Source organism: Stegostoma tigrinum, chromosome 23 (assembly GCF_030684315.1).
Source record: "Stegostoma tigrinum isolate sSteTig4 chromosome 23, sSteTig4.hap1, whole genome shotgun sequence".
NCBI lineage: Eukaryota > Metazoa > Chordata > Chondrichthyes > Orectolobiformes > Stegostomatidae > Stegostoma > Stegostoma tigrinum.
The window spans coordinates 41,654,170-41,675,769 of record NC_081376.1 but is presented as its reverse complement, the minus strand read 5'-3'; the positions used below and the strand labels follow the sequence as shown (position 1 = coordinate 41,675,769).

The following is a 21,600-nucleotide window of genomic DNA, read 5'->3' as shown; positions in this document are numbered from 1 at the left end:
AACCACAACAGTTCATCCATCCGAGCCACCAATATATGCAAGTGGTTTCCATTTTACCTCTGTTCCCATGCACTAGAAGTTAATTCTCAAATTAATTCTCAGTCTCCAGGGGCTGACCCACAGGAGAAAATAGCTTTTAAAAAACACAGTCTTGCTTGGAAATGAATCTACTGGTGTACTCAACCTTCAGTTGAAGTATATAGGATGGGATAGAGCTGCATGCTACATTCTCACATTTAGCATGCTTATTCTTCTGGGAAATGTGTGCATGCAAGTTATTTCTTGTTTTTTCTGCTCCAATCCCAAATGCACGCCTTAAGTCTAGAATCCATCTTCACTGGTACCTCTGAATGCAGGAGGGAGTGTGTCGCATTGTGTTCACATTTCAGGGTGTTGTGTGAATAAGCATTATCTTTTCTCTTCATTTTAAACTCAGCTAAAAGCCTGCTCTGTGCTTATTACTGATGATCACAAAGCTCAGAAGGATTTAAAACGCTTGCTGTAAAACAACTTGCTGTGGGCAACCAAAAAGCAAGGAGAATGGGGAAAAGCTTTGCACACCTCCCCTTCTCATCCAAAAATAGGCGAAGATACAACAAGCATGAGAGTGGAAACCACTAAGGGAGATGCTGAATTGTGCTAAACAGAGACTTACATTCCTGCATTTTGCTGAAGGATATTTTGAAATAGTTGATAAATTGTTATTGCAAGTCACTAAATTATTACAATTTAAAATAGGCAGCCAATCGATCAACATGGCTAATAGAAGTTAATTTTGTTTGTAGTCTACAATTCAATAGGAATGAATGAATAGAATAAACAATTAATTTATTTTAAAGTGGTTTCCATTTTACCTCTGTTCCCATGCACTAGGGGTTAATTCTCGAAGCCACTTCTAAAAACTTGTGGCAGTTCAAAACATTCACAGTATTGGCCGGATAGAATAGAACCATGAAAGTGCCACAATTTGTTTTTAAAGTTATTGCTAGATGAATACACATTTTGTTGCAACATAAGAAGAAACCTTTTTATAGAGCAAATGGTTACAATCTGGAATGCACTGTCTGAATGTTTAGTGGAGGCAGATTCAATCGTGGCTTTCAAAAAGGAATTGGATAAGTGCCTGAAGGGAAAGAAATTGCTGAGCTATTGGGAAAGGGATTAGCTCAATGGGTTTTTGCAGTCTCGATGGGCTGAACAGCCCGCTTCCTACTCTTCTATTAGCATTCAATGATTCTATAAAGGTGTGAACACATAACATGTCTTTTTTCTACAAGTAAAACGTGGAAGCCATTTGAGTCGTAGAGATGTACAGCATGGAAACAGGCCCTTTGGTCCAACTTGTCCATGCTGATCAGATATCCCAAATCAATCTTGTCCCATTTGCTCGAATTTGGCCCATATCCCTCTATACCCTTCCTATTCACGTACCCATCCAGATGCCTTTTAAAAAGCTATTGTAGATATTTATATGTCCCAAATAAATAGGTTTCTCAAGCAGAAATTTGTTGAGGTTGGACAGCCAGAGAGACATATATTACTTCATTTTAGGAAAGCCCACCGAGCCATCAAGCCATTCAGGCAGTGGTAAGGACACCAACAGGGCATCCCCTACAATGAAGACCACCATGATGAAAGACCTGACCACCAACAGCGCTGTCTATTAGAGGCTGGCAACTCTTGCACTCAGCAGCACCACTGGTGAGGCAGCACCTGGAAGGCCCAGGATTGCTGAGTAGCTCAGGCCACAGATAAATGGATGTATTGTGGGAGTGGAGGTGTCTGCAGCAAGGGTTCAATTGGCTCGCAGTGCCCAACATCCTGCTTCCCAATGTCCAGTCCTTCGATCAGACTTTTTTGAGTTGTTTTTGATCAAGGCAGCCCTTCCAACCTGGTCCCACCAATGCAGTCTTGAGCTGGGCCACACAGTTTTAGCTGCCAAGCATGCCACATGGCAGTAAACTTGCCTACAACTGGGTTCTTACCAGCAACGGTGGGAGGAGAAATTAACCAATCATTAATTGTTCATTTAAAGACCTTAATTAGCATCAGACCTGAATTGTGCCATAGGCAGTGGGGGGTCAGGAATGCCAAGTTACCAACGAATTAAATGCCCATTCCTACCAGAGAGAGTAGAAGATCAGACACTTCACATCTAATGTTTTCAGCCTTAAAACCTATTCATATTTCCGTCACATTTCTGATGTTACATTAGGCATGTATACAGGTTAGTTATTTGCAAACTAAATTCTGGTGGTGCTGTAACTTTGACAATTGAGGACATCTGGCAAGTTAGCTGAACGTGGTGGATCAATACCAAAGGAAGCATAGTACATTTTGAAAACTAAAATTTATATGAATTGGAAGAAGATAAATAGATTAGCAATGAATTATTTGTTATCTTTCCTCTCTTCCCGGTGCTCTCAAACTACCTGCTGAGCTTGCTAGCAGGTTATAGAACTAAGGGACAAAATATAACACTTTGGATTCCTGTCGTACCTGCTGTTTTTTTATGATCTTGTACCATAGACTGGAATTACCAACGCCATTAGCAATGATTCTAATAGTGAATATGAACATGCCTTTCATTAACCAGGATAAGACTCTTCAGTCCAGTTTAAATAACTTGTTTTTCAAGTTTCTATCTGATATTTGTATTCCCGCAATCTAGGTCAATTCCAACACATTAGGCTGTTCTTCTGAAAAGTGACAAGAAATTCCATTAGGCCCTTCATTTCAGTTGTTTCCCGCTTTCAAATCCTATTCACTTCATCAAGACACACACACAGAATCACAGAATCCCTACAATGTGGTGACAACCATTCGGCCCATCAAGTCCACACTGACCTTCTGACAAGCATCCCACCCAGACCCTGGGAGATTTTGCTGAAGAAACCATCAACAGATAGCATCCTGTTTCTAAATTGTGTTAAGTATTTCATACAATACAATTTTCACTGCACAAACATTTTTAAGTTATTTCCAAGTCATAGGTTAGCTATCACTGTTTCAGAAACCTTGGGGCCAATTTATTCAGAGGGTCCTCTGAGTTTTAGAGGACAGCTAGCTTTAGTATGAAAATCCATGTAATTTTAATAGGTATTTCACCACCTGATTTAGGGGTCTGAGTGCTGAATTATGGAAAATATTTACATTTTGCACTCCTCCCTCAGCTTCCAGCATGACTAGGTTAGAGGCAGCATGGGCTAAATATGGAGTCCCGTTGTCTGTGCAATATCCCTATGATGGCCCTCAATCCCACCCTCAGAAGACCAACAGCATCCTCCTCTCACTCCTTTTTCTATGTGGAGCATTCCAATCACAGCTCTGAATTAAAGCAGCAAATAATAGCTGAGGTTGTGTTGCATTCGATTGCACAGCATTATATTTTACGGGGTTGTGTAATGGTGTGTTATAATTTGAGTTGTGTTGTATTGTATTGCCTTGAGGGCCCATACCTAGCAGTACCTGGATTTCAACATTGTCCAAACATGATTAATTTATCAGTTTTGCAATTGAAATTGGCCCAAGATGCTGTGGGGTCGATTCAACATTCCCATTAGTGAAAGGATAGCATGCTAAAATTATTATGCCATCCTAGTGTTCAATGTGAAGCTATTTATTAATTTATACAATTATTAATGGGCCCTATATATCTTGGTTGTTAAAAGGTTTTCCTTTGCAGAAGAGAAACAGATTACACTTCAGCTATGACTCAGCCAGGAACTCTCACCTTTGCTTCACAGGGAACCAAGCCTTACTTCACAGTTTGAGCATAGCTGCACATGTCAACAGTCTGCTGCAGTACTGTGGAAGAGTTACAGTACAATGCTGAGGGATGCTGCAGTACTGAGAGAGAGCTACAGTACTAAGGGAGTGCTACAAATCCAAGAGAGAGTTGCAGTACTGAAGGAGAGCAGTACTGAGGGAGATTTGGAGTACTAAGGGAGTGCTACAAAACTGAGGGAGTATTGCAGTACTAAGGGAGTGCTGGAGTACTAAGGGATTGCTACAATACTGAGGCAGTGCTGCAGTCTGAGGGAGAGCTGCATATTCAGTGAGAGCTGCAGTACTGAGGGAGAGCTGCAGTACTGAGGGAGAGCTGCAGTACTGAGGGAGAGCTGCAGTATTGAGGGAGAGCTGCAGTACTGAGGGAGAGCTGCAGTACTGATGGAGAGCTGCAGTACTGAGGGAGAGCTGCATATTCAGTGAGAGCTGCAGTACTGAGGGAGAGCTGTAGTACTGAGGGAGAGCTGCAGTACTGAGGGAGAGCTGCATATTCAGTGAGAGCTGCAGTACTGAGGGAGAGCTGCAGTACTGAGGGAGAGCTGCAGTATTGAGGGAGAGCTGCAGTACTGAGGGAGAGCTGTAGTACTGAGGGAGAGCTGCAGTACTGAGGGAGAGCTGCAGTATTGAGGGAGAGCTGCAGTACTGAGGGAGAGCTGTAGTACTGAGGGAGAGCTGCAGTACTGAGGGAGAGCTGTAGTACTGAGGGAGAGCTGCAGTACTGAGGGAGAGCTGCATATTGAGGGAGAGCTGCAGTACTGAGGGAGAGCTGCAGTACTGAAAGAGAGCTGCAGTACTGAGGGAGTGTACCAGTAGTGAGGGAGTGCTGCAGTACTGAGGGAGAGCTGTAGTACTGAGGGAGAGCTGTAGTACTGAGGGAGAGCTGCAGTACTGAGGGAGAGCTGCAGTACTGAGGGAGAGCTGCATATTGAGGGAGAGCTGCAGTACTGAGGGAGAGCTGTAGTACTGAGGGAGAGCTGCAGTACTGAGGGAGAGCTGTAGTACTGAGGGAGAGCTGCAGTACTGAGGGAGAGCTGTAGTACTGAGGGAGAGCTGCAGTACTGAGGGAGAGCTGTAGTACTGAGGGAGAGCTGCAGTACTGAGGGAGAGCTGCAGTACTGAGGGAGAGCTGCAGTACTGAAAGAGAGCTATAGTACTGAGGGAGAGCTGCAGTACTGAGGGAGTGCTGCAGTATTGAAAGAGAGCTATAGTACTGAGGGAGTGTACCAGTAGTGAGGGAGTGCTGCACTTCTTGAAACTTGGATGAGACATTAAACTGAGCTCCCAAGACTTGCTCAAGAGGGTGTAAAAGATACCGTGGTATTATTTTGAGGAAGACTGGGAAGTCATCCCTAATATTCTGTCCAAAATTCCTGGGGTGGCATGGCAGCTCATTGGTCAGCACTACTGCCTCACAGCACCAGGGACCCAGGTTCAAACCCAGGCTCGGGTGCCTGTCTGTGTGGAGTTTGTATGTTCTTCCTATGTCTGTGCAGGTTTCCTCTGGGTGTTCAAGTTTCCTCCCTCAGTTTAAAGATGTGCAGGTTAGGTGGATTGGCCATGCTAAATTGCCCATAGCATCCAGGGATGTGCAGGCTAGTTGGGTTAGCTATAGGCAACGCAGAAATACAGGGACAGGGTTAGGAGTGAGTCTGGGTAGGATGCTCTTTGGAGGGTTGATGTAGACCCAACAGGCTGAATGGCCTGCTTCCACACTATAGGGATTCTTTGAAAATTTGCCTCTCAGTCAACATTGCAAAAATGGACCGACTGCTTATTGTCACATTCCTGATTGTGGGAGCCCACTGTGTGCAAATTGGCTGCCGTGTTTCCTACATTACAACAATAGCAACTTGGCAAAGATAATTCATTGGCTGTAAAGTGCTTTGAGATGCCCAATATCATGAGCAATGCTATATAAATGCCAGTCTTTCTTTTTCTTCTTAGAATCACAAGAATTATGCCTAAACAGATTCACAGTGAGTAATTCTCCAAATGTTCACATGTTCAAATAATGCCTGATAGCCAGGTAAAGATGAACACTCTTTCAACAATTAACCACTCTTTTTCAACACATTACAACTTGAAAGAGCCTGCAGCCTCTGATGCAATATTTATTTGAAGTTATGACATTCATTGAACATTGCCTTGTCTGAAAAACCTGTTCATACTCATTGAGTGGGAAAGTGCAAGCCCTTTGATCGAGGATTAACTCTAAACGTAATTGCCTTAACTGTCACTATTCCCATTAAATTTGTTTCATCAATAAATGTCGCAAATATATGCTTAAATAAAAGCAGAATGCAACGAACGCAGTAACTCTGAAATAAAAGCAGAAAGTGCTGAGAAACTCAGCAGACCTGGCAGCAGCTGTAGAGGGAGAAAACAGAATTAATGTTTTGCAGCCAGTGTGACTCTTTTTTTCAGAGCGGGTCCAATGAGCAATGAGTGCACAGGCACGAAGTACTACCTTATTGCCAAGCAACAGGACAGCCATATGTCATAAAGTTGGCACTGCGCATATGTTCATACGGTAGAAGCGATCTCCTGAGCATCTCCAGCAACATAAGTGTTGCATCAAGAGTGAGACCAAGAATCGTATCAACTAATGCTGGTTACCATGATACTTGTACGATGAGGAATGTGGGGATATTCATGATCAATATAGTGAATAACTATTTGTCAGTAATGTGGCTTTTACTGACAATGGTGAAGGTACAATTTCACCAAGAATACAGCAATCGATTAAATGTAAAGAAGGTTTGATTGTCCAAATTATCAATAGTACACCAGAATGGTGAGCAGGTTGACTGCAATTTCTAAGCTCATAGAGCACATTAGAGAAGCCGAGCTGGTATTTGCGCTGACATCATCGCACTCCACCATAATGATGTCACCTGCACAGGATGCTCTCGGAGAAAATAGGACTAGGCCTTTCGGCCCTTCAAGGCTGCTCTGCCATTCAATTTGATTAAAGCTGTCAGTGGCCCAACTTTAATGTCAGGCTGTGTGAGGATTGCACACACTGTTCCTCATGACCTCCATTCAATGGGTAGTATTCAATGGAAGTGATCGGTCTCTCTCCTACTTGCTGGTGAGCACCATGTCAGGGAAAGCATTAACTGGGCAACAGTAGGTGAATCCCCCTGAGCCGAAGGGCCTTGGGGACAGATGTCTAGGCTTCAGAGGCTCTTAATCACTTAGCACTGTCACAGGGGAGTGGAGGGTTTGTAGGGACAAATGACAGTGTTTAAGGAGTGGCTACCACCATTACCACACTTGCCTGAGGCCTAGGATTACCAAAGGACCCAGGGACAGGTCAATGTTGGCTGGAGGTGGGGGCTGGGCGTGTGTGGGGGGGATGCATGATGGGAAAGCCTTAGCTCTCGATGGATCCCTTCTCCCCAACCTCCCATTGCCGCTTTCTTGGTCAGGCACTGAGTATCTTTGAATGAGTGATATATCTCAAAGGGCTGCTAATCTGGCTTCCCACAAGGGTAAAGATCCTAATTGTTACTGGGTGAATAGCCCCACCAGTGGCAGCAGGAGGCCCTTAAGTAGGCTTGGAAGTGCACCAAGGCCATCCAGAAACCTGCCTGTCATGAACATAATTGGGGCAGGCATGAGAAAACACCGGAGTACCTCTCCTTCACCTTCTACCTCATTAATTGCCCCCGTACCCACCACTAAAATTACTACCACAGAGGTATAGTACTTGCATATTGCCAGAATGCTTTGTTTCATTTATCTTCCAATGAAAAGTAAAGGAGTAACATAAAATAAAATTAATGGAAGGATTGTTCCAAACATGACAACACCCAGGACCTATTATGTAGTCAGAATTATAATTACACTGTAAATTGAGCATTTTGTTTCCTTAAGTTAGGGCTGTAATTTTTTTTCTTTTTAATCCATGCATTGTAAACAGTCGATCAGGAAAGAGTTCTAGCTTTGGATTTGAAGCGTAACGCATATAAATTTTGCACTAAATCACAGTGTGGGAAAAGGATGCCTTGTGAAATTGTCAACACATTAACCACTTTGATTACATCATTGCAGCTAAAGACTCTCTTTAGTAAATGTTAGTTACTAAGGTCTTATTAACCAGTTGCCCTAGTTTCCCACAGGGTTGGCTTGTTTGCAGATACCCTAATTTATCCACAGGAGGGGATATACCATCCTCTCTACAATTTATGATTTCGCTTATCTTTGACAAATTTTGGCATATGTACAGTCATTTGTGGTGTGCAGTTAAAATATAGTTGGATGAGTATCAAGGGCTGATAATCACTGAAAAACAAACAATCCCTTCCACCCGTACCACCCTCTTGTCGCTGAGTAAAACAACTAATTCAACAAAAGAGCTCTTTTAGCAAACTGATTAACATCAGAACAGATAAAGAGTTCACATCTGTATTACAATCTCCACAGAACTGCCAGGTACTTCTTGACATGCATTTATACTGTGTATTATTACTGAATAAGTCTATTAATAATAATTAAAATCCAATGATACCGAGTTCAGCAATAGCTTTCAACCTTGGATCATAGGGTGATTGCAACCAATTCAGAACCCATGCACCTACACAGTATTAAAATCAGATTCTATGATATCCAATGATTTCTAAAATGAACACGAAATGTGTAAGAAGACTGAGCAGGGTGGCACAATCAAGGTGGAGTTATACAGCATGGAACGAGCCCCTTCAGTCCAACCAGTCCATGCCAGCCATAATCCCAAAGTAAACTAGACCCAGCTGCCTGAGCTTGGCCCATATCCCTCCAAATGTTTCTTATTCATGTACTCATCCAAATGCCTTTTAAACATCATAACTGTACCTGCATCCACCACTTCCTCTGGAAGTTCATTCCACACACAAACCACTGTGTAAAAAAATTGCCCCCATCTCTTTTTTTAAATCTTTCTCCTCTCACCTTAAAAATATGCTGTTTAAGATTTTAAAACACAAGGGTAGATAGAGGGAAGATTGAGGGGATTTTGAATGAGATGACATACTGTTGGAATTCAAGCTAGGGGAGAGAAATGATGAAGTAGTTTGAAGAAATCTGGGAATATGTGTTTGGATCTGTTGGAGCATTAAATGCAGATCAACAGATTTTTTTTTCGAATGAATAGCATCAAGGAATGTGGAGCAAAGATGGATAAATGCAGTGATGTAATGGTCAGCCACAATCAAATTGAGTTGAGTTATTAAATCCCGATTAAAATTCTTTAAAAAACCAAAATGAAGTTTATCCATTTGCTTCCCTGGCATTACTGTGAAGGTCACTATTGTTTAGGTGTCTCTTCAATTACTGTGGTCAAAACGTAACCCCATCCCCTCTACCAGCCCTTGCCATGTGCATTGCCAAATTTTGGACACAGAAAAGGGCAAAAGCCTTCGGATTTCATGTCATTTCACTCAGGTAAGAAGAAATAATTTGCATTTATATGGAATAGATTACCTACAATGTGGAAACAGGCCCTTTGGCCAAACAAGTCCACACCGCCCTTGGAGAATCCCATCCAGACCCACCCCCCCTATAACCCACACGCCCCTGAACACTACGGGCAATTTAGCATGGCCAATCTGCCTAGCCTGCACATCCTTGGACTATGGGAGGAAAAGGTAGCACCTTTTTAACTGCCCAAATGTCTCATGCACTTCACGGCGAATGAATTAAGTTTCATTCATTAATTATGTCACTAAAATGTCACCCTGTGGTCACATAGAAATATCCCAGAGACATTGAATGAAAAACATGAGCAAATGATCTGTTTTACTTGTTGTAGGGGGTGGCCAGAAATATAGGCATTGCTAACAAGACCAGTACCTATTGGCCATGGGAAGATAGTGGGAAGGCACCTATATGAATCACAACAGTCTGTGTGTTGTAGATATACTCACAGCCTTGTTAATGAGAAAATTTCAGGATTTTGACCCAGTGACAATGAAGGAGCAATGTTATATTTCCAGGTCAGGATGATGTGTGATTTGGAGACATGTACCTCCTAAATATGTTCTTCTAGACAGTAGAACGCACATGTCTGGCATCCATTGCATTTATAATGTAATCAGATTGAGATGTTTCTTTTTATCATACTTAACTGATAATAATTCATGAAGAAGAATTATTTTTCGTCATTCATTTACAATATTTTAAGCTAGCAACCAGTTTTGATTGGACTGGAGAAATAGAAGCAGGGGGTGGAATAAACATTGTCAATGTCACAAGGGCAGTCAGAATGTCTTTCAAGGGAGACATGGAACTGAATGGCTTGAGAGTCAGAAGGGTTTAGAGTCATAGAGTTGCACAGCACAGAAGCAGACCCTTCGGTCCAACTCATCCATGTCCTAAATTAATTTAGTCCCATTTGTCAGGGTTTGGCCCATATCCCTCTAATTCCTTCTGATTCATATACCCATCCAAATGCCTTTTAAATGCTGTAATTGTAGCAATCTCTACCACTTCCTCTGCCAGCTCATTCCATATACACATCATCCTCTGCATAAAAAGTTGCCCCTTAGGTCCCGTTTAAATCTTTCCCCTTTTGCCCTAAACCTATTCCCTCTAGTTTTGGACTCCCCTACCCTGGGATGAAAACTTTGACTGTTCCCTTATCCATGCCCCTCATGATTTTATTAACTTCTATAAGGTCACCCCTCAGCCTCCGATGCTCCAGGGAGCATAGCCCCAGCCTACTCAGCCTCTCCCTATAGCTCAAACCCTCCAACGCTGGCAACATCCTTGTAAATCTTTTCTGAACCCTTTCAAGTTTAACAACATTCTTCCTACAATCGGGAGACCAGAATTAGCTGAGTTTTCACAAGAAATTGGCCACAGTAAGAGTACTTGATACTGATTCCTTAAAGTGCACCATCACTCAACAAGAAGATCTCACTTGCCTTTGTGTTTACTGGATTGACAAGATTTTCCAAAGTCTAGCTTCAACCTGCCCCTCTTACCAAGTTGATTAATTCTTTTGCTTAAGGCTGAAGCACGTTCCTTTGAATAGCGCCTTTCTTGCCAGAGTAGTTGTTAGGGCAATTCCTGGCAGAATTAAATCAATCTTTTTTTTCTGACTGCGCTGTACGGCTTTCTCAGACATTTTATTAATTACAATGGAAGTAAAATAAACGAAAGGTTGGTCTCTAGTCAATTTCCTGATAAATCAAGGAATGAGAAATGGTCATTCAAACCCTTTATCTCACCCAGCCATTTAAATTCATACTATTGAATTATAGAATCCCTACAGTGAGGAAAGTAGACATTTGCCGCATTCAGTCTGCCCCTCCAAGGGCATCCCATCCAAACCCAGACATCCATCCTGTCCCCACACTCCACGTTTATCTTGGCTGACCCACCTAGTCTTCATAACCAAGGATGCTACAGAGAGTGGTGGGCTTGTGGAATGCATTGCCACGGAGTGCAGTGGAGGCCGGGACGTTAGATGCCTTCAAGGCAGAGATCGACAAATTCTTGATCTCAGAAGGAATCAAGGGCTATGGGGAGAGTGCAGGGAAGTGGAGTTGAAATGCCCATCAGCCATGATTTAAATGGTGGAGTGGACTTGATGGGCCAAATGGCCTTACTTCCACTCCTATGTCTTATGGTCTAATTTGCCATGGTCAATATACCCAGCCTGCACATCTTTCGACTGTGGGACGAAATCAGAGCATCGAGAAGAAACAAAGGTAGATACGGGGAGAATGTGCAAACTCCACACAGACAGTCGTCCGAGGCTGGAATCGGATCCAGTTCCCTGGCGCTGTGAAGCAGCAGCGCTAACTGTGATGTTTGGGTTTTGCTTTTCCTGCATTTCTCTGGAAGGTGCTATGCTCTTGCAGTTGGCAATTATGCACCTAAAGGAACATTTATATTTTCAAAATCTCACATACCTGAATCTTCCAAAAGGATTGCCAATGCTCGTGATGAATTTCCTCATCAAATTGTAACGTGTCCTCCAGCAGCAGGGTGTGACGATGCTGGAGGGCACTGCGCAAGGGACTTGAGCAGTTTGCTAGGATCGTGACCTACTGCAGGAGATCCCAGTGAACAAATCAAACGCCCTTGCTCAATGCTCTCCATCTACCCTGTTTAGCACACTGTTACTGTGCTACAGACTGACCTAGAACCTGGATTCTTTGGAAGATACGAGGGAAGAAAAGAGGCTGAGAAGGTCTTCTTCAGCAAACGCTGGACATCACCCAAATTCCTACCATCTTCCCAGAAAGGCAGTGGAAGAAAAGATCAAAAACAGAAGTTGCTGGAAAAGCTCAGCGGGTCTGGCAGCATCTGTGAAGAAAAAAATCGGAGTTAACGTTTCAGGTTCAGTGACTCTTCTCAGAACTTTACAGCAACTTTGTATTTGTTCTTGATTTATAGCATCCGCAATTCTTCCGGTTTTTATTTCGGTGGAAGTAAAGAATGCTGCCGTTAATGTAGACCTGAAGGTTCCAGCCATCATGGCACAACTAAAAAAACTAATTAGGTAACAGCTTAGCACATGGGGCGAGGATGGCCTATTGGTATTATTGCTGGATTGTTAATCCAGATGCTAGATAATGTTCTGGGATCTGGGGTTTGAATCCCACCATGGCAGATGGTGGAATTTGATTTCAATAAATATCTGGAATTAAGAGTCTAATGATGACTGTGAATCGATTGCCAATTGTTGGGGCAAAACCCATCTGGTTTACTAATGGAGCACAAAAGCTGACGTTTCGGGCCTAGACCATTCACCTGATGAAGGGTCTAGGCCCGAAATGTCAGCTTTTGTGCTCCTGAGATGCTGCTTGGCCTGCTGTGTTCATCCAGCCTCACATTTTGTTATCTTGGCTTCTCCAGCATCTGCAGTTCGCATTATCTATGGTTCACTACTGCCCTTTAGGGAAGGAAACTGCCATCCTCACCTGTTCTGGCCTACATGTGACTCCAGATCCACAGCAATGTGGTTGACTCTTAACTGCTTCCCGGGAAATTAGGGATGGACAACAAGTACTGGCCCATCCAGGGATGCCCACACCCCCTGAGTGAAAAAGGGGGGAAAAAAATCATGGTCACTGCGTGCTATCTGTGGTCATTGGGACAACAGTCTTCAAGCAGCTAAGTGTGTAACTGGACTCCTTCAGCCTGGAGCAATAATGATGGAAAACAGTGAGTCAGGGGGCTGAGCAATTCATCAGCAGGAAGTGACAGCGGGGGGTAGGAAATGGGGTAGTCGGACTCATGCTGAAAAATAGGTGTCTGATGGAAGGGAGTGGAAAAGACAAAGGAATTCTTCAGCATAATGCATGCTTATTCCGTATGAGCATTGTAAATAGGCCCACATTTACCCTTAATGTTTCTAATGACCTGATGCCAATAGGATATAGGATCCCTGAGTCATGGTCCTTGAGGTGCCCATGTGTTCAAATCTCATGATAATAAAATGTGAGGCTGGATGAACACAGCAGGCCAAGCAGCATCCCAGGAGCACAAAAGCTGACGTTTCGGGCCTAGACCCTTCATCAGAGAGGGGGATGGGGAGAGGGAACTGGAATAAATAGGGAGAGAGGGGGAGGCGGACCGAAGATGGAGAGTAAAGAAGATAGGTGGAGAGAGTGTAGGTGGGGACTTAGGGAGGGGATAGGTCAGTCCAGGGAAGACGGACAGGTCAAGGAGGTGGGATGAGGTTAGTAGGTAGCTGGGGGTGCGGCTTGGGGTGGGAGGAAGGGATGGGTGAGAGGAAGAACCAGTTAGGGAGGCAGAGACAGGTTGGACTGGTTTTGGGATGCAGTGGGTGGGGGGGAAGAGCTGGGCTGGTTGTGTGGTGCAGTGGGGGGAGGGGACGAACTGGGCTGGTTTAGGGATGCGGTGGGGGAAGGGGAGATTTTGAAACTGGTGAAGTCCACATTGATACCATTGGGCTGCAGGGTTCCCAGGCGGAATATGAGTTGCTGTTCCTGCAACCTTCGGGTGGCATCATTGTGGCACTGCAGGAGGCCCATGATGGACATGTCATCTTGGAATTCTCCAGCATCTGCAGTTCCCACTATCTCTGTTCAAATCTCATGTTACACAGTGCTTCTGCCCATTTCTTCCAGGTTTGTCCAATCCCTGCTGCCAAAGAGATGCATTCCCAGGGAATTCTGCCAGAGCAGAGTCAGAGAAAGACAGGAAATGGTCCTTCCTTGTTCTGAAGGCAGCTGCTGTAAGTTTAACTTTCCAGTCTTGGAGATGTGGTGGATGGATGAATGAAGTGGTGAGTGAGTTGGTGTGTCGATGGGTGAAGTGTGTAAAAGAGGGAGGTGGGTGTGTGAGCAAGATTGTAAGTGGAGTGAATCGGGACTGGTCAATTCGCGCGGGGTAACTCGGTGGTTGGGATATGTCAGTCAGAGGGTAGTTGGGTCCAGTTGGACTGTCTGAGGGTGTTCAGGTTCAATGACAGACTGGGCATGATTTGAGGAGGCCTTAGCTGTGGAGTTAACTAGAGGTTGGAAGAGGTATTAGTCTAATCTTTCCTCTCCAACATTAGCCAGGAGTCAGAACATACATGGAGAGCTCCAGGGAGCACAGGAATTGCCCATCTGGAATTTAAACTTCCCAAGTATTTCCATTGGAAGTTCAAGATCAGCATTTCCACAGAAACCTGACTCACATCTTCAATGATGCTGCCAAATCTGACAATCTAGAGACCAGAAAATTTGGCCATAGTTTTATCACATTTAAACACATCTAATTCAGTCACAACATTAGAATTGGAAGGCCCCCACACGTTAATAGTCTTTTAAAAGTTACAGTTTTGAAACCAATGAATGAAATAATGCCATGCTGCAACTAAATGTGTTCCCGGCACATATTGGACCATAGACTTCCAGTGCTTTCTTGCTTCCGGCAAAGTAATGGTTTTGATAAAATGAAAATATTATGAATGCTGGAAATCTGCAATAATAAAAAACATGCTGGAAATACTCAGTCAGGCTAAAATTTTGCAGAGAAAAACAACATACAAGTTTCAGATTGATGGGCCCTCTTCAGGGAAAAAGGTCCATTTCTTTCCGACAAATGGTTACCCGAAGCATTAGCTCTCTTTCTCTCTCCACATGTACGGCTCGGCCCAGAAATGCTTGCAACAATCTCTGTTTTTATTTCAATTGTTTTGATGCCCTACTGGTAAATCTGTTAATTCTCAGAAATAGCCAATTAATGAGGGAACTAATAAGCCAAATCTCTCCAATTTTATTCAACTACAGGAACCATCCTGTTCACAATTCCCTACTGTCATAGATGACTGTAAATTGCATGTCACCAATTAAGAGTTACCACTTGAACATAGCCATTAAGCCAAATCCATCATTCAGAACCACTTTTCCAAGAAATCATTTCACATTATAATAACTAGAATTTTCAGCATTTTTGTTTGAAAATTAGTTGCATCTAGTATGGCTTAGAACAATTATTCTTGGAATTACAATGACTAAGACAAAAGACAAGGACTAACTGTGTAAAACTATAATGGTATAATGGCCTGGATGAGTGCAGCTTCAACAACACTCAATGAGAAAGCAGCCCACATGATTGACACCACATCCATTTCCTTCAATACTCCCTTAGTTACAGTAGCAGTATGTTTACCATCTTTTTTTCATTCACTTCGTGGGATGTGGGCATTGCTTGCTGGCCTAGCATTTATTGTTCATTCATAGCTGCCCTTGAAAAGATGGTGGTACGTTACCTTCATGAACCATTGCAGTCAATTTGGTGTACAACACAATGCTGTTCGGGTTAGGGTTAGGGGCGTCATGGTGGCTCAGTGGTTAGCACTGCAGCCTCAGAGCACCAGGGACCCAGGTACGATTCCAGCCTCAGGCGACTGTTTGTGTGGAGTTTGCACATTTTCCCCGTGTCTGTGTGGGTTTCCTCCCACAGTCCAAAGATGTGCAGACTAGGTGGATTGGCCATGCTAAATTGCCCGTAGTGTTCAGGGGTGTGTGGGTTATAGGGGGATGGGTCTGGGTGGAATGCTTCAAGGGGCAGTGTGGACTTGTTGGGCCAAAGGCTCTGTTTCCACACTGTAGGGAATCTAGGAAAGGGATTCCAAGCTTCTGCCTCAGCAATTGTGAGGGAATGGTTACGTATTTCCCATTTATTTGCTTGTCCTGGTCTTTCTATGGAAATGTTTATGGGTTTGGAAGGTGCTGTTTAAGGATCTTTTGTGAATTTCTGCAGTACATTTTGTCGATGATTTTAGATGGTACATGCTGTTGCTAGTGAGTGTCAGTGGTGATGAGAGTAAAGGTTTGTAGATTAGTTGCCAATCAAATGTTTTAATGGTGTTAAGCTTGAGTTTTTTTGAAGTTGCGCTCATCCAGGCAGGAGAGGAGTATTCGCACATACTTCCTGTGTTGCGTGGATGGTGGTCAGGCTCAGAGGAGTCAGGAGGCAAATGACTTACTACAAGATTCAAAGCCTCTGACTTGGTCCTGCAGGCACAGTGTTTATATGGCTAGTCCAGTTCCATTTTTGGTCAATGGTCAGGGTGTTGTTACTGAGGGATTCAGCAAAAGTAATGCCATGGATTGGCAAGGGCCATTGGTTAGATTCTATTTTTGTTAGAGGTGGTCATTCCTTGACACTTGTATGGCACGAATGCCATGAGCCACTTTGTCAGTCCAAGCCTGGATCTTATTCAGGTCTTGCTGTATTTCTATATGGACTGCTTCAATGCCTGAGGGGTTGCGAATGGTCCTGGAAATTATGCCATTATCAGCGAACATCCCCACTTCTGATCTTATGATGGAAGAAGGTCATTGATGAAGGAGCTAAAGACAGTTGGGCCAAGGAAACTACCCTGAGGAAGTCTTGAAGAGATTTCCTGGATCTGGGGTGACCAATCTCCACAACTACGTCCATCTTTCTTAGCGTTAGGTACAACTCTAGCCAGACTGAGAGTTTCTCACTGACTCCAGCTTTGTTCCTTGATGCCACAGAGATGGCTGACTTCCAACAACCACGACAAGCTTTCTTTGTGCTGGGCATCACTTTAATAAGTGGAATATTTCCCTCCTGATTCTCATTGACACCCCAGTTTTGCCCAGGCTCCTTAATGCCATATACAGTTAAATGCAGCTTTGATGTCAAGGGCAGTCATTCTCGCCCCACCTCTGGAATTCAGCTCTTATGTCCATGTTTGAACCAAGGCTGTAATAATCGGAGTTGTCCTGATAGACACTAAACTGGGCATCAGTGAGTAAGTTATTGCAAAACAGTGGATAACACTGTTGATGACACCTTCCACCAGTTACTTATCATTGAGAGTAGATTGATAGAGTGGTAATTGGAAAGGTTGGATTTGTCCAGCTTTTTATGTACAAGACAGACCTGGGCAATTTTCCGCATCTTTAGGGAGATGCCAGTTAGTAGCTGATACTTGGAACATCTTGGATAGATGCGGAGCAAGTTCTGGAGTGCAAGTCTTCAGTGCTATTGTAGGATGTTGTCAGGGCCCATAGCCTTTGCAGTATCCAGCACTTCCAGTTGTTTCTTCACATTGTATGGAGTGAATCAAATTAGCTGAAGGCCTAGTGATGCTGCGGACCTCCAGAGGACGATGAGATGGATCATCCACTCAATACTTCCGGTCGAACATTGTTGCAAATGTTTCAGTTTATCTGCGGGATATGCACCAAAGATTCTTCCACAGGACATTCCAAACCCACAACTGCTACCACCTCAAAGGACAAAGGGCAGAAGACACATAGGAATGCCACATTCCTCAAGCTCCCCTCTGAGTCACACACCATTCTGATTTGGAGCTATGTCACCATCCCCTCAGAAACAAAGCTTGGAACTCCCTTCCTTGCAGCATTGTAAGTTTTCCTACACGTCAAAGACAGCAGCATTTCAAGAAGGCAGCTCTCCACCACCTTCTTCAGGGAAATTTAGGGAAGTACAATAAATTCTGGCCTAGCCAATGATGATCACATCCCACAGATGACTAAAAACCACAGGTGCTCCATTGAAGCAAGGTAGACCTAAATGGGAATAATGCTTATATCAATGAATAGAATATGGGTACTCAATCAAGCATCAATGGTGTTACTGCATTTGATACATTCATTACTGTAGCATGGTATGTCATTACTTAAAAATGAAAAGATAAATCACGAAGCTGAAATAGTGCAAGCACGGTAGACACTGTGCAAAATATTTCAAGAATAATTATGTGCATTTGCTTTTATTGATACAAGCTGACTTCATGTTTCTAATTACTGTAATTTTGTACAAATGAATAAATGCCACAGTTAATGACAACAGAAGATTTTTTTCACATATTATGTTCATTACATTTGTCTGAATTCAATGTACTGCAGCTGTTGAGTCATAAGGAAGCGCCTGAGACAGAAGGAGCAATGTAAATGTGTTCACAGCAAAGCACACTGTCATTAAGAATCACTCATGGTAATTGTAATCACTAGGTGAAAGTATTCTAACTTAACAAAGCGATTGTAAAGCTATGGATCCCAAAATGGAACTTTGTACAACTATTTCCATCGCAGGGAAACAAGGTCTCATTTCAACAGCTGGTCATTGGTTATCTCTTGGTTTTTGAGCTTAAATTAGCAAATTTTGTCAGGGCACTGAATGTACATTGGATCAGGGTGCCTTCAATACCCATCACCAAAAGTAGCCCAGTAGCACCACTACTGAATGACATGGTTGAGTTCTAAAGATGTACTTGTCGAATTGGGCCTCTATCAGCTGACGAGAAAATCAACATGAGAGAAATGACAAAACTCGGCTAATGTTCTGGGGACCCACGTTCGAATCCCACCATGGCCAATGATGGAATTTGAACTCAATTTTTTAAAAAACCTGGAATTAAAAATATTTGATTGACCAACAAATCACTGTCAATTGTTGGAAAAATCTAACTGGCTCACTAACGTCCTTCAGGGAAGGAAGCCTGCTCTCCTCATCCTGTCTGGCCTACACATGTCATGGCTTCAGGTTAAACATGAGCAAGGAAACCTCCTGCTGATTACCACATACTGTCCTCCTTCATCTGATGGATCAGAAATCTTCCATGTTGAACAACATTTAGAGGAAGCACCAAGGGTGGCAAGGGCACAAAATATACTCTGGATTGAAGATTACAATGTCCACCACCAAGAGTGGCTCGGCAGCAGTACTACTGATCAAGCTGGTCGGGTCCAAAAGGATGAGGGAACCAACAAGAGAGAAAAACATACTTGTCCTCATCCTTCATCCATCCATGACAGTTTTGGTAAGCATGACTGTTGCACAGTCCTTGAGGAGACAAAGTTCCACCTTCACATTGGGAACAACCTGCATTGTATTATGTGGCACTATCACTGTGCTTAATGGGACAGACCTTGAACAGATCTAGTAAGTCAAGACAGGTCATTTATGAGATGCTATGGGACACATCATCAGCAGCAAAACTGTACTCCAGCACAATCTGTAACCTCAATATCCAGTGTATCCCCCACCCAACCATTACCATCAAGCCAGGCAATCAATCCTTGTTCGATAGAGGGCATGCCAGCAGCAGCACCAAGCATATCTAAAAATGAGGTCTCAACCTGGTGAAGTTACCAAACAGGATTACTTGCGTGCCAAACAAAATAAGCAGCAAATGACAAACTGAGCTAAGCAATCCCACAACCAATGGAAACTGAAAGAACTGCGGATGCTTTAAATCAGGAACAAAAACAAATTCGCTGTAAAAGCTCAGCAGGTCTGGCAGCATCTGTGAAGGAAAAAACAGAGTTAACGTTTCGGGTCCGGTGACTCTTCCTCAGAACTGGTTCTGGCCCGAAGCGTTAACTCTATTTTTACCTTCACAGTTGTTGCTAGACTTGCTGAGCTTTTCCAGTAAATTTGTTTTTGTTCCCACAACCAATGGATTAGATCGCAGCTCTTCAGTCCTGCTACATTGTGTCATGAATGGTGGTGGACAATTAAACAACACCCTGGCCCCAAAAACACCCCCATCCTCAATGATGGAAGTGCCCAACACATCAGTGTGAAAGATACGGCTGAGCCATTTGCAGTAATCTTCAGCTAGAAGTCCTGAGTGGATGATCCATCTCGGCCTCCTCCAGTGTTTCCCAGCATTACAGGTACCAGTCTTCAGCCAATTCCCTTTAGAACATAGAACAGTACAGCACAGAACAGGCCCTTCAGCCCACAATGTTGTGCCGACCATTGATCCTCATGTATGCACCCTCAAATTTCTGTGACCATATACATGTCCAGCAGTCTCTTAAATGACCCCAATGACCTTTCTTCCACAACTGCTGCTGGCAACGCATTCCATGCTCTCACAACTCTCTGCGTAAAGAACCTGCCTCTGACATCCCCTCTATACTTTCCACCAACCAGCTTAAAGCTATGACCCCTCGTGCTTGCACATCGTCCCCAGTGTCTGTGTGGGTTTTCTCCAGGAGCTCCGGTTTCCTCCCACAGTCCAAAGGTGTGCAGGCTAGGTGGATCAGCCATGCCAAATTGCCCGTAGTGTTCGGGGTGTGTGGGTTATAGGGGGATGGGTCTGGGTGGGATGCTTCAAGGGGCGGTGGAGACTTGCTGGGCCAAAAGGGCCTGTTTACACACTAAGGAATCTAATCTGATTCGCAGCTGCTCAGATACTGAAGCAGTCCTAGGCAACATTCAGGTTTGGATTGGTAAGTGGCACGTAACACGTGCCACCCACTGTTAATGACCTTCCCTCCAACAAGAGAGAAGTTCAATGATGGTAGTACCATTTCTGAATCCCTCTCTATTAAAACCTGGGGGTTATCATTCACCCTATAAACACTGTGGCTACAGCAGCAGGTCACAGGCTGGCAATCCTGTAGTGAGTAACTCACCTCCCGACTCCCGAAGCCTGTCCACAAATTTCAAGGCATAAGTCTGGAGAGCAATGGAATCATCCCCACATGTCCCAGTGAGTGCAGTTCCAGCAACAGTCAAGAAGCCAAACCTAGTGCAGGTCCTTTGATTGCACCTTCCAAACCATTAACTCTACTGTTTATTAGGCCAAGGACAGGACATGCATGGGAAGATCATCACCTACAAATTCCCCTTCAAACTGCACTCCACCCTAATGTGGTACTGTATCAGCATTCCTTCATTGTCATTGAGTAAAAGTCCTGGAACTCGCTCCGAAAAAACATTGTGGTATGCCCACATCCCAATTCATGAGGCAGCTCACTACCATGTTCTTCGGGGGAAATTAGGGTTGGCCTAGCTAACGACAGGCACACACATAAGTAACAGGATATTTGCAGGGAGATATTCCTTAAGATGGACTCCACAGAATATCAAGAAGTGGTTGGAGGCACTGGATATTGTAAAGGCTTTGAGCCCTGACAACATTCCGGCAATAGTACTGAAGACTTATGCTCGAGAACTTGTTACTCCCCTAGCCAACTGCATTGTTCCAGTACAGTTACAACACTGACATCAACCTGACAATGGGGAAAATTACCCAGGTTCATCCCGTACGCAAAATGTAGGACAAATCCAACCCAGCCAGTTACCACCCCAACAGTCTCCTCTTGATTATCATTAAAGTGTCATCAACAAAGCTATCAAGCAGCACCTGCTCAGCAATAACCTGCTCAGTGACGCCCAGTTTGGGTTCCACCAGGACCATTCAGCGCCTGACCTCATTACAGCCTTGGTTCAAACATGGACAAAAGAGCTGAATTTCAGAGGTGAGGTGACAGTGACAATCCTTGACATCAAGGCCACATTTGGCCAAGTGCGGCACAAAGGAGCCCTGGCAAACTGGAATCAACAGGA

General features: G+C 43.8%; 1 protein-coding gene across 1 annotated transcript in view; it reads left to right on the top strand.

Annotated features, from left to right (window-relative positions):
* Positions 1-21,600, top strand: part of LOC125462240 (acyl-coenzyme A synthetase ACSM3, mitochondrial-like) — a 654,353-nt gene that overhangs the window by 521,783 nt on the left and 110,970 nt on the right. The window contains exon 6 of the mRNA XM_059654111.1: positions 13,875-13,981. The gene's annotated coding sequence lies outside the window, so the exon portion shown is untranslated. The remainder of the gene's footprint in view (positions 1-13,874; positions 13,982-21,600) is intronic.